Raw genomic sequence first — 14,082 nt, 5'->3', positions numbered from 1 at the left:
CATGCGTCATCTTAGGATATGCACTAGATCTCATCAACCTTAACAAACATATGAAAAATTTTTCCAGATATGTGCAACGGTGTCGAAATGGCGCTTAGCGAAAAAATCTGGCGGAATAATAAAAAACATAACGATTACAATAGGTTTCCAAGACATGTGTCTTGAAAACCTAAATATAGCTGCATAGCAGCGATGACGGGTTTCGAGCCTGCGTGGCTCATGACAAATTGCACTTGCTCGATGTGATTATTTGACGAACGTTTCATGTCTAGAATGCAAGATAGCAGACAAACTACACAACATATGGATTTGATTTCACAGGAATATGATAAACTTAATGCAAGGACAAATAGTTCATGAGTTATAGAACTTTTTCTCTTTTACTAAATCCAAGATGGCTGCCAAAGGAAGCCATTTTTAAAAATCTACTTCAGTAACTTTGTAGAGCTATCAACAGAGATACTATAAGCTAAATTGCTTTTCAAACAAGCAAGCAGTTTTTAACAAGATATTTTTTTGAGTTTTTTTGAATTTTTGTGATAAATTCAACATGGCCGCCAAAACCACTTGAATCATGGGAAATATTTCCATGAACACATAATCATCTCATTGAGCGGATGTTGTATGCCAAGTTTTGTTTAAATCTGGCAAATTGTTCATAAGTTATAGCGTGCTTTCACGTTTTAATAAATCCAAGATGGCTGCCAAAGGAAGCCATTTTTCGAAAATCTGCTTCCGTAACTTTGTAGAGCTATCGACAGAGATACTATATGCTGAATTGCTTTTCAAACAAGGAAGCTGTTTTTAACAAGATAATTTTTTGAGGTTTTTTGAATTTTTGTGATAAATTCAACATGGCCGCCAAAACCACTTGAATCATGGGAAATATTTCCATGAACACATAATCATCTCATTGAGCGGATGTTGTATGCCAAGTTTTGTTTAAATCTGGCAAATCGTTCATAAGTTATAGTGTACTTTCACTTTTTACTAAATCCAAGATGGCTGCCAAAAGAAGCCATTTTTCGAAAATCTGCTACAGTAACTTTGTAGAGCTATCAACAGAGATACTATATGCTAAATTGATTGTCAAACAAACAAGCAGTTTTTAAGAAGATAATTTTTTGAGGTTTTTTGCAATTTTTTGATAAATTCAATATGGCCGCCAAAACCACTTGAATCCTGGGAAATATTTTTATGAACACATAATCATCTTATTGAAGGGATGTTGTATGCCAACTTTGGTTTAAATCTGGCAAATTGTTCATAAGTTATAGCGTACTTTCACTTTTTACTAAATCCAAGATGGCTGCCAAAGGAAGCCATTTTTCGAAAATCTGCTTCAGTCACTTTGTAGGGCTATGCCCATAGGTGCTGCAAAGCAAATGTATAATCACATGAATGAGCCATTTTTGAGAAGAAGATTTTAAAACTTTTTTGTCAATTTTCGGAAAATCCAATATGGCGGCCAAGGTCACATGACCGCTAAAGATTTTATTGCTGATATTTGCTAGACATGAGCCAATGATGCCACACAAAAAAACCGGAAGTTCCTAGACCCTCAGAAAGTGGTGCAATTGAGCACTTCCGGTTTGTGTTCTACCTAAGATGGCGGCCAGGTCATGTGATCTACATAGCTGGTTTTGGGATATGAACCACAACTCATTGCCCTTCATCAGCATGCAAAATGCCTAATCAATCGCAGCATGATTTTTCAAGTTACAGCGGTTACAAAAAACGGCGGAAAAATAATAATAATAATAATAATAATAAATATAGCTGCATAGCAGCGATGACGGGTTTCGAGCCTGCGTGGCTCATGACAAATTGCACTTGCTCGATGTGATTATTTGACGAACGTTTCATGTCTAGAATGCAAGATAGCAGACAAACTACACAACATATGGATTTGATTTCACAGGAATATGATAAACTTAATGCAAGGACAAATAGTTCATGAGTTATAGAACTTTTTCTCTTTTACTAAATCCAAGATGGCTGCCAAAGGAAACCATTTTTAAAAGTCTACTTCAGTAACTTTGTAGAGCTATCAACAGAGATACTATATGCTAAATTGCTTTTCAAACAAGCAAGCAGTTTTTAACAAGATATTTTTTGAGGTTTTTTGAATTTTTGTGATAAATTCAACATGGCCGCCAAAACCACTTGAATCATGGGAAATATTTCCATGAACACATAATCATCTCATTGAGCGGATGTTGTATGCCAAGTTTTGTTTAAATCTGGCAAATCGTTCATAAGTTATAGCGTGCTTTCACTTTTTACTAAATCCAAGATGGCTGCCAAAGGAAGCCATTTTTCGAAAATCTGCTTGAGTAACTTTGTAGAGCTATCGACAGAGATACTATATGCTGAATTGCTTTTCAAACAAAGAAGCAGTTTTTAACAAGATAATTTTTTGAGGTTTTTTGAATTTTTGTGATTAATTCAACATGGCCGCCAAAACCACTTGAATCATGGGAAATATTTCCATGAACACATAATCATCTCATTGAGCGGATGTTGTATGCCAAGTTTTGTTTAAATCTGGCAAATCGTTCATAAGTTATAGTGTACTTTCACTTTTTACTAAATCCAAGATGGCTGCCAAAAGAAGCCATTTATCGAAAATCTGCTACAGCAACTTTGTAGAGCTATCAACAGAGATACTATATGCTAAATTGATTGTCAAACAAACAAGCAGTTTTTAAGAAGATAATTTTTTGAGGTTTTTTGCAATTTTTTGATAAATTCAATATGGCCGCCCAAAACCACTTGAATCATGGGAAATATTTTTATGAACACATAATCATCTTATTGAAGGGATGTTGTATGCCAACTTTGGTTTAAATCTGGCAAATTGTTCATGAGTTATAGCGTACTTTCACTTTTTACTAAATCCAAGATGGCTGCCAAAGGAAGCCATTTTTCAAAAATCTGCTTCAGTCACTTTGTGAAGCTATCAACAGAGATACTATATGCCGAATTGTTTTTCAAACAAGCAAGCAGTTTTTAAGAAGTTAATTTTTTGAGTTTTTTGGCATTTTTGTGATAAATTCAACATGGCCGCCAAAACCACTTGAATCATGGGAAATATTTTTATGAACACATAATCATCTTATTGAAGGGATGTTGTATGCCAACTTTGGTTTAAATCTGGCAAATTGTTCATGAGTTATAGCGTACTTTCACTTTTTTACTAAATCCAAGATGGCTGCCAAAGGAAGCCATTTTTCAAAAATCTGCTTCAGTCACTTTGTGAAGCTATCAACAGAGATACTAAATGCCGAATTGTTTTTCAAACAAGCAAGCAGTTTTTAAGAAGATAATTTTTTTAGTTTTTTGGCATTTTTGTGATAAATTCAACATGGCCGCCAAAACCACTTGAATCATGGGAAATATTTTTATGAACACATAATCATCTTATTGAAGGGATGTTGTATGCCAACTTTGGTTTAAATCTGGCAAATTGTTCATGAGTTATAGCGTACTTTCACTTTTTACTAAATCCAAGATGGCTGCCAAAGGAAGCCATTTTTCAAAAATCTGCTTCAGTCACTTTGTGGAGCTATGGCCATAGGTGCTGCAAAGCAAATGTATAATCACATGAATGAGCCATTTTTGAGAAGAAGATTTTAAAAGTTTTTTGTCAATTTTCGGAAAATCCAATATGGCGGCCAAGGTCACATGACCGCTAAAGATTTTATTGCTGATATTTGCTAGACATGAGCCAATGATGCCACACAAAAAAACCGGAAGTTCCTAGACCCTCAGAAAGTGGTGCAATTGAGTACTTCCGGTCTGTGTTCTACTTAAAATGGCGGCCAGGTCAGGTGACCTACATAGCTGGTTTTGGGATATGCACCACAACTCATGGCCCTTTATCAGAATGCGAAATGGCAAGTCAATCGCAGCATTATTTTTCAAGTTACAGTGGTTACAAAAAACGGCGGAAAAATAATAATAATAAACATAGCAATTACAAAAGGGTTTCGCCCTATAGGGCTCGAAACCCTAAATATAGCTGCATAGCAGCGATGACGGGTTTCGAGCCTGCGTGGCTCATGACAAATTGCACTTGCTCGATGTGATTATTTGACTAACGTTTCATGTCTAGAATGCAAGATAGCAGACAAACTACACAACATATGGATTTGATTTCACAGGAATATGATAAACTTAATGCAAGGACAAATAGTTCATGAGTTATAGAACTTTTTCTCTTTTACTAAATCCAAGATGGCTGCCAAAGGAAGCCATTTTTAAAAATCTACTTCAGTAACTTTGTAGAGCTATCAACAGAGATACTATATGCTAAATTGCTTTTCAAACAAGCAAGCAGTTTTTAACAAGATATTTTTTTGAGGTTTTTTGAATTTTTGTGATAAATTCAACATGGCCGCCAAAACCACTTGAATCATGGGAAATATTTCCATGAACACATAATCATCTCATTGAGCGGATGTTGTATGCCAAGTTTTGTTTAAATCTGGCAAATCGTTCATAAGTTATAGTGTACTTTCACTTTTTACTAAATCCAAGATGGCTGCCAAAGGAAGCCATTTTTCAAAAATCTGCTTCAGTCACTTTGTGAAGCTATCAACAGAGATACTATATGCCGAATTGTTTTTCAAACAAGCAAGCAGTTTTTAAGAAGATAATTTTTTGATTTTTTTTGGCATTTTTGTGATAAATTCAACATGGCCGCCAAAACCACTTGAATCATGGGAAATATTTTCATAAACACATAACCATCTTATTGAACGGATGTTGTATGCCAAGTTTTGTTTAAATCTGGCAAATTGTTCATAAGTTATAGCGTAATTTCACTTTTCACTAAATCCAAGATGGCTGCCAAAGAAAGCCATTTTTCAAAAATCTGCTTCAGTAACTTTGTAGAGCTATCAACAGAGATACTGTATGCTAAATTGATTGTCAAACAAACAAGCAGTTTTTAAGAAGATAATTTTTTGAGGTTTTTTGCAATTTTTTGATAAATTCAATATGGCCGCCAAAACCACTTGAATCATGGGAAATATTTTTATGAACACATAATCATCTTATTGAAGGGATGTTGTATGCCAACTTTGGTTTAAATCTGGCAAATTGTTCATGAGTTATAGCGTACTTTCACTTTTTATTAAATCCAAGATGGCTGCCAAAGGAAGCCATTTTTCAAAAATCTGCTTCAGTCACTTTGTAGAGCTATGGCCATAGGTGCTGCAAAGCAAATGTATAATCACATGAATGAGCCATTTTTAAGAAGAAGATTTTAAAAGTTTTTTGTCAATTTTCGGAAAATCCAATATGGCGGCCAAGGTCACATGACCGCTAAAGATTTTATTGCTGATATTTGCTAGACATGAGCCAATGATGCCACACAAAAAAAACGGAAGTTCCTAGACCCTCAGAAAGTGGTGCAATTGAGCACTTCCGGTTTGTGTTCTACCCAAGATGGCGGCCAGGTCATGTGACCTACATGGCTGGTTTTGGGGTATGCACCACAACTCATCGCCCTTTATCGGCATGCAAAATGGCAAATCAATCGCTGCATTATTTTTCAAGTTACAGTGGTTACAAAAAACGGCGGAAAAATAATAATAATAAACATAGCAATTACAATAGGGTTTCGCCCCATAGGGCTCGAAACCCTAATAATAAACATAGCAATTACAAAAGGGTTTCGACCCATAGGGCTCGAAACCCTAATAATAAACATAGCAATTACAAAAGGGTTTCCGACCCATAGGGCTCGAAACCCTAAATATAGCTGCATAGCAGCGATGACGGGTTTCGAGCCTGCGTGGCTCATGACAAATTGCACTTGCTCGATGTGATTATTTGACGAACGTTTCATGTCTAGAATGCAAGATAGCAGACAAACTACACAACATATGGATTTGATTTCACAGAAATATGATAAACTTAAACAAGGACAAATAGTTCATGAGTTATAGAACTTTTTCTCTTTTACTAAATCCAAGATGGCTGCCAAAGGAAGCCATTTTTAAAAATCTACTTCAGTAACTTTGTAGAGCTATCAACAGAGATACTATATGCTAAATTGCTTTTCAAACAAGCAAGCAGTTTTTAACAAGATATTTCTTTGAGGTTTTTTGAATTTTTGTGATAAATTCAACATGGCCGCCAAAACCACTTGAATCATGGGAAATATTTCCATGAACACATAATCATCTCATTGAGCGGATGTTGTATGCCAAGTTTTGTTTAAATCTGGCAAATCGTGCATAAGTTATAGCGTGCTTTCACTTTTTACTTAATCCAAGATGGCTGCCAAAGGAAGCCATTTTTCGAAAATCTGCTTTAGTAACTTTGTAGAGCTATCGACAGAGATACTATATTCTGAATTGCTTTTCAAACAAGGAAGTAGTTTTTAACAAGATAATTTTTTGAGGTTTTTTTAATTTTTGTGATAAATTCAACATGGCCGCCAAAACCACTTGAATCATGGGAAATATTTCCATGAACACATAATCATCTCATTGAGCGGATGTTGTATGCCAAGGTTTGTTTAAATCTGGCAAATCGTTCATAAGTTATACTGTACTTTCACTTTTTACTAAATCCAAGATGGCTGCCAAAAGAAGCCATTTTTCGAAAATCTGCTACAGGAACTTTGTAGAGCTATCAACAGAGATACTATATGCTAAATTGATTGTCAAACAAACAAGCAGTTTTTAAGAAGATAATTTTTTGAGGTTTTTTGCAATTTTTTGATAAATTCAATATGGCCGCCAAAACCACTTGAATCATGGGAAATATTTTTATGAACACATAATCATCTTATTGAAGGGATGTTGTATGCCAACTTTGGTTTAAATCTGGCAAATTGTTCATGAGTTATAGCGTACTTTCACTTTTGACTAAATCCAAGATGGCTGCCAAAGGAAGCCATTTTTCAAAAATCTGCTTCAGTCACTTTGTGAAGCTATCAACAGAGATACTATATGCCGAATTGTTTTTCAAACAAGCAAGCAGTTTTTAAGAAGATAATTTTTTGAGTTTTTTGGCATTTTTGTGATAAATTCAACATGGCCGCCAAAACCACTTGAATCATGGGAAATATTTTCATGAACACATAATCATCTCATTGAACGGATGTTGTATGCCAAGTTTTGTTTAAATCTGGCAAATCGTTCATAAGTTATAGTGTACTTTCACTTTTTACTAAATCCAAGATGGCTGCCAAAAGAAGCCATTTTTCGAAAATCTGCTACAGTTACTTTGTAGAGCTATCAACAGAGATATTATATGCTAAATTGATTGTCAAACAAACAAGCAGTTTTTAAGAAGATAATTTTTTGAGGTTTTTTGCAATTTTTTGATAAATTCAATATGGCCGCCAAAACCACTTGAATCATGGGAAATATTTTTATGAACACATAATCACCTTATTGAAGGGATGTTGTATGCCAACTTTGGTTTAAATCTGGCAAATTGTTCATGAGTTATAGCGTACTTTCACTTTTTATTAAATCCAAGATGGCTGCCAAAGGAAGCCATTTTTCAAAAATCTGCTTCAGTCACTTTGTGAAGCTATCAACAGAGATACTATATGCCGAATTGTTTTTCAAACAAGCAAGCAGTTTTTAAGAAGATAATTTTTTGAGTTTTTTGGCATTTTTGTGATAAATTCAACATGGCCGCCAAAACCACTTGAATCATGGGAAATATTTTCATGAACACATAATCATCTCATTGAACGGATGTTGTATGCCAAGTTTTGTTTAAATCTGGCAAATCGTTCATAAGTTATAGTGTACTTTCACTTTTTACTAAATCCAAGATGGCTGCCAAAAGAAGCCATTTTTCGAAAATCTGCTACAGTTACTTTGTAGAGCTATCAACAGAGATATTATATGCTAAATTGATTGTCAAACAAACAAGCAGTTTTTAAGAAGATAATTTTTTGAGGTTTTTTGCAATTTTTTGATAAATTCAATATGGCCGCCAAAACCACTTGAATCATGGGAAATATTTTTATGAACACATAATCATCTTATTGAAGGGATGTTGTATGCCAACTTTGGTTTAAATCTGGCAAATTGTTCATGAGTTATAGCGTACTTTCACTTTTTATTAAATCCAAGATGGCTGCCAAAGGAAGCCATTTTTCAAAAATCTGCTTCAGTCACTTTGTAGAGCTATGGCCATAGGTGCTGCAAAGCAAATGTATAATCACATGAATGAGCCATTTTTGAGAAGAAGATTTTAAAAGTTTTTTGTCAATTTTCGGAAAATCCAATATGGCGGCCAAGGTCACATGACCGCTAAAGATTGTATTGCTGATATTTGCTAGACATAAGCCAATGATGCCACACAAAAAAACCGGAAGTTCCTAGACCCTCAGAAAGTGGTGCAATTGAGCACTTCCGGTTTGTGTTGTACCTAAGATGGCGGCCAGGTCATGTGACCTACATAGCTGGTATTGGGGTATGCACCACAACTCATCGCCCTTTATCAGCATGCAAAATGGCAAATCAATCGCTGCATTATTTTTCAAGTTACAGTGGTTACAAAAAACGGCGGAAAAATAATAATAATAAACATAGCAATTACAATAGGGTTTCGCCCCATAGGGCTCGAAACCCTAATAATCAAAGCAATTACAATAGGGTTTCGCCCCATAGGGCTCGAAACCCTAAATATAGCTGCATAGCAGCAATGACCGGTTTTCAAGACCATGGCTCATGGCCAAGTCACATGCAATGCATGGCCATGTATAACTGTTTGCAATAGCCCTGAAAATTAACGTTGGTTTCATGTTTGTATATGTGATAGTGTCCGAGATATTATAGCCATGCATATTTAATGAGTTCCATGACCATATATAGTCATCAGGTATGTTTGTCAATTCTCTTGTTCAATGTCTTCAATGTAGCACTGGTTCCATGTTCCTACTTGCAACAGTGCCTAAGATATCAGAGACATGCATATTTAATACCATATATGGTCATCTACTATGTTGCTCACATCTCTTGTCCAATGTCTTCAATATAGTGTTGGTTGCATGTCTATACTTGCAATAGTGTCCGAGATTTTAGGGACAAGCATATTTAATGATTTCTATGACCATATATGGTCATTGATTGTGTTGGTCAATTCTCTTGTTCAATATCTACAATATAGTGTTGGTACTATGTTTGTACTTGCAATGGTGCATGAAATATTAGGGACTTGCATATTTAATGAGTTCTATGACCATATATGGTCATCGAATATGTTGGTCAATTCTCTCGTCCAATGTCTTCAATATAGCATTGGTAGCATGTTTGTACTTGCAATAGTGCCTGAGATATTAAAAACATGCATATTTAATGAGTTCTATGACCATATATAGTCATCGATTGTGTTGGTCAATTCTCTTGTTCAATATCTACAATATAGCTTTTGTTCCATGTTTGTACTTGCAATAGTGCATGAGATATTAGAGACATGCATATTTAATGAGTTCTATGGCCATATATGGTTATCGAATATTTTGGTCAATTCTCTCGTCCTTTGTCTTCAATATAGCGTTGGTTTCATGTTTGTACTTGCAATAATGCCTGAGATATTAGAGACACGCATATTTAATGAGTTCTATGACCATATACGGTCATCAACTATGTTGATCAATTCTTTTGTTCAATGTCTTCAATATAGCATTGGTTCCATGTTTGTACTTGCAATAGTGCCTGAGATATGAAAGACATGTATATTTAATTAGTTATATGACCATATATGGTCATCCAATGTTTTGGTACATTTTCTTGTCCAATGTCGTCAATACAACGTAAGTTCCATGTTTGTACTTGCAATAGTGCCTGAGATATTAGAGACATGCATATTTAATGAGTTGCATAACCATATATGGTCATCCAATATTTTGATAAATTCTCTTGTCCAATGTCTTCAATATAGCATTAGTTCCATTCTTGTATGTGCAATAGTTCTCAATATATGTCAATTCAATGTGTATCGTATATGGGCCCTCCCCCCTTTCCCATAATGCAACATTGCTGACTATTTTATATAAAATGTGAAAAATATTCATAAATCAACTGCTCCAAAACTACTGGTCGCACTTTCATGATTCTTTGATTAATCTGTAGTATGTATGATGTTCTTCAAAATTATGGCGTGGAATTTTGATACGATCAAAATTATGCAAATGAGATGCAAAACAATATTTTAGAAAATTCTAGAAAAAAAAGTCACATGACCGTTCAACTCTTTTTTCATGAAATACGTAGCTCTAGGGCCAATGCTTCTTTTAAGCAAAAGTTTGAGACTCCTAGACCCTCAGAAAGGTGTTTAATTGAGCATGCCATTTTTCGCCTTAAATTCAAAATGGCCGCCGTACCACGTGACCAATATGCATCGTCTTAGGATATGCACTAGATCTCATCATACTTAACAAACATGTGAAAAAATTTTCCAGATATGTGCAACGGTGTTCGAATGGCGCTTAGCGAAAAAATCTGGCGGAATAATAATAATAATAAAAAACATAACGATTACAATAGGTTTCCAAGACATGTGTCTTGAAAACCTAATAATAAATATAGCTGCATAGCAGCAATCACCGGTTTTCAAGACCATGGCACATTGCCAAGTCACATGCAATGCATGGCCATGTACGACTGTTTGCAATGGCCCTGAAAATTAACGTTGGTTCCATGTTTGTATATGTGATCGTGTCCGAGATATTATAGCCATGTATATTTAATGAGTTCCATGACCATATATAGTCATTGGGTATGTTTGTCAGTTCTCTTGTCCAATGTCTTCAATATAGCATTGGTTCAATGTTCCTACTTGCAACAGTGCCTAAGATATTAGAGACTTGCATATTTAATGAGTTCTATGACCATATATGGCCATTTATAATGTTGGTCAATTCTTTTGTCCAATGCCTTCAGTATAGGTTGGGGTACATGTCTCTATCTTTAAAAGTGCTCGAGATATTATGGATATGTATTTTTAATGGGTTCTATGACCATATATGGTCATCGAATGTGTTGGTCAATCCTTTTGTTCAATGTCTTCAATATAACATTGGTTCCATGTTTGTGTTTGGAATAGTGCCTGAGATATTAGAGACATGCATATTTAATGAGTTCTATGACCATATATGGTCATCGAATGTGTTGGTCATTTCTCTTGTCCGAAGTCTTCAATATAGGTTTGGGTACATGTCTATATCTTTAAAAGTGCTCGAGATATTATGGATATGCATATTTAATGAGTTCTATGACCATATATGGTCATCGAATATGTTGGTCAATTCTCTCGGCCAATATCTTTAATATAGCGTTGGTTCCATGTTTGTACTTGCAATAGTGCCTGAGATATTAGAGACATGCATATTTAATGAGTTGCATGACCATATATGGTCATCCAAAATTTTGGTCAATTCTCTTGTCCAATGTCTTCAATATAGCGTTAGTTCCATGTTTGTATGTGCAATAGTTCTCAATATATGTCAATTATATGTGTATCGTATATGGGCCCTCCCCCCTTTCCCATAATGCAACATTGCTGACTATTTAATATAAAATGTGAAAAATATTCATAAATCAACTGCTCCAAAACTACTGGTCGCACTTGCATGATTCTTTGATTAATATGTAGTATGTATGATGTTCTTCAAAATTATGGCGTGGAATTTTGATACGATCAAAATTATGCAAATGAGATGCAAAACAATATTTTAGAAAATTCTAGAAAAAAAAGTCACATGACCGTTCAACTTTTTTTTCATGAAATACGTAGCTCTAGGGCCAATGCTTCTTTTAAGCGAAAGTTTGAGACTCCTAGACCCTCAGAAAGGTGTTTAAATGAGCATGCCATTTTTTGCCTAAAATTCAAAATGGCCGCCGTACCACGTGACCAATATGCGTCATCTTAGGATATGCACTAGATCTCATCAAGCTTTACAAATATATGAAAACATTTTCCAGATATGTACAACGGTGTTCGAATGGCGCTTAGCGAAAAATCTGGCGGAATAATAATAATAATAATAAAAAACATAACAATTACAAAAGGTTTCCAAGACATGTGTCTTGAAAACCTAAAAAACATAACAATTACAAAAGGTTTCCAAGACATGTGTCTTGAAAACCTAATAAACGGAACAATTACAAAAGGGTTTCGACCAAATGGGCTCGAAACCCTAATAAATATAGCTGCATAGCAGCGATGACGGGTTTCGAGCCTGCGTGGCTCATGACAAATTGCACTTGCTCGATGTGATTATTTGACGAACGTTTCATGTCTAGAATGCAAGATAGCAGACAAACTACACAACATATGGATTTGATTTCACAGGAATATGATAAACTTAATGCAAGGACAAATAGTTCATGAGTTATAGAACTTTTTCTCTTTTACTAAATCCAAGATGGCTGCCAAAGGAAGCCATTTTTAAAAATCTACTTCAGTAACTTTGTAGAGCTATCAACAGAGATACTATAAGCTAAATTGCTTTTCAAACAAGCAAGCAGTTTTTAACAAGATATTTTTTTGAGGTTTTTTGAATTTTTGTGATAAATTCAACATGGCCGCCAAAACCACTTGAATCATGGGAAATATTTCCATGAACACATAATCAGCTCATTGAGCGGATGTTGTATGCCAAGTTTAGTTTAAATCTGGCAAATTGTTCATAAGTTATAGCGTGCTTTCACTTTTTACTAAATCCAAGATGGCTGCCAAAGGAAGCCATTTTTCGAAAATCTGCTTCAGTAACTTTGTAGAGCTATCGACAGAGATACTATATGCTGAATTGCTTTTCAAACAAGGAAGCAGTTTTTAACAAGATAATTTTTTGAGGTTTTTTGAATTTTTGTGATAAATTCAACATGGCCGCCAAAACCACTTGAATCATGGGAAATATTTCCATGAACACATAATCATCTCATTGAGCGGATGTTGTATGCCAAGTTTTGTTTAAATCTGGCAAATCGTTCATAAGTTATAGTGTACTTTCACTTTTTACTAAATCCAAGATGGCTGCCAAAAGAAGCCATTTTTCGAAAATCTGCTACAGTTACTTTGTAGAGCTATCAACAGAGATACTATATGCTAAATTGATTGTCAAATAAACAAGCAGTTTTTAAGAAGATAATTTTTTGAGGTTTTTTGCAATTTTTTGACAAATTCAATATGGCCGCCAAAACCACTTGAATCATGGGAAATATTTTTATGAACACATAATCATCTTATAGAAGGGATGTTGTATGCCAACTTTGGTTTAAATCTGGCAAATTGTTCATGAGTTATAGCGTACTTTCACTTTTTATTGAATCCAAGATGGCTGCCAAAGGAAGCCATTTTTCAAAAATCTGCTTCAGTCACTTTGTAGGACTATGCCCATAGGTGCTGCAAAGCAAATGTATAATCACATGAATGAGCCATTTTTGAGAAGAAGATTTTAAAAGTTTTTTGTAAATTTTTGGAAAATCCAATATGGCGGCCAAGGTCACATGACCGCTAAAGATTTTATTGCTGATATTTGCTAGACATGAGCCAATGATGCCACACAAAAAAACCGGAAGTTCCTAGACCCTCAGAAAGTGGTGCAATTGAGCACTTCCGGTTTGTGTTCTACCTAACATGGCGGCCAGGTCATGTGACCTACATAGCTGTTTTTTGGGTATGCACCACAACTCATGGCCCTTTATCAGCATGCAAAATAGCAAATAAATTGCAGCATTATTTTTCAAGTTACAGTGCTTAGAAAAAACGGCGGAAAAATAATAAGAATAAATATAGCTGCATAGCAGCGATGACGGGTTTCGAGCCTGCGTGGCTCATGACAAATTGCACTTGCTCGATGTGATTATTTGACGAACGTTTCATGTCTAGAATGCAAGATAGCAGACAAACTACACAACATATGGATTTGATTTCACAGGAATATGATAAACTTAATGCAAGGACAAATAGTTCATGAGTTATAGAACTTTTTCTCTTTTACTAAATCCAAGATGGCTGCCAAAGGAAGCCATTTTTAAAAATCTACTTCAGTAACTTTGTAGAGCTATCAACAGAGATACTATATGCTAAATTGCT

This window comes from Saccoglossus kowalevskii, unplaced genomic scaffold (genome assembly GCF_978046115.1).
Source record: "Saccoglossus kowalevskii unplaced genomic scaffold, keSacKowa6.1 SCAFFOLD_42, whole genome shotgun sequence".
Classification (NCBI taxonomy): domain Eukaryota; kingdom Metazoa; phylum Hemichordata; class Enteropneusta; family Harrimaniidae; genus Saccoglossus; species Saccoglossus kowalevskii.
The sequence above is the reverse complement of the archived record's forward strand: the minus strand, read 5'-3'. Positions refer to the sequence as shown.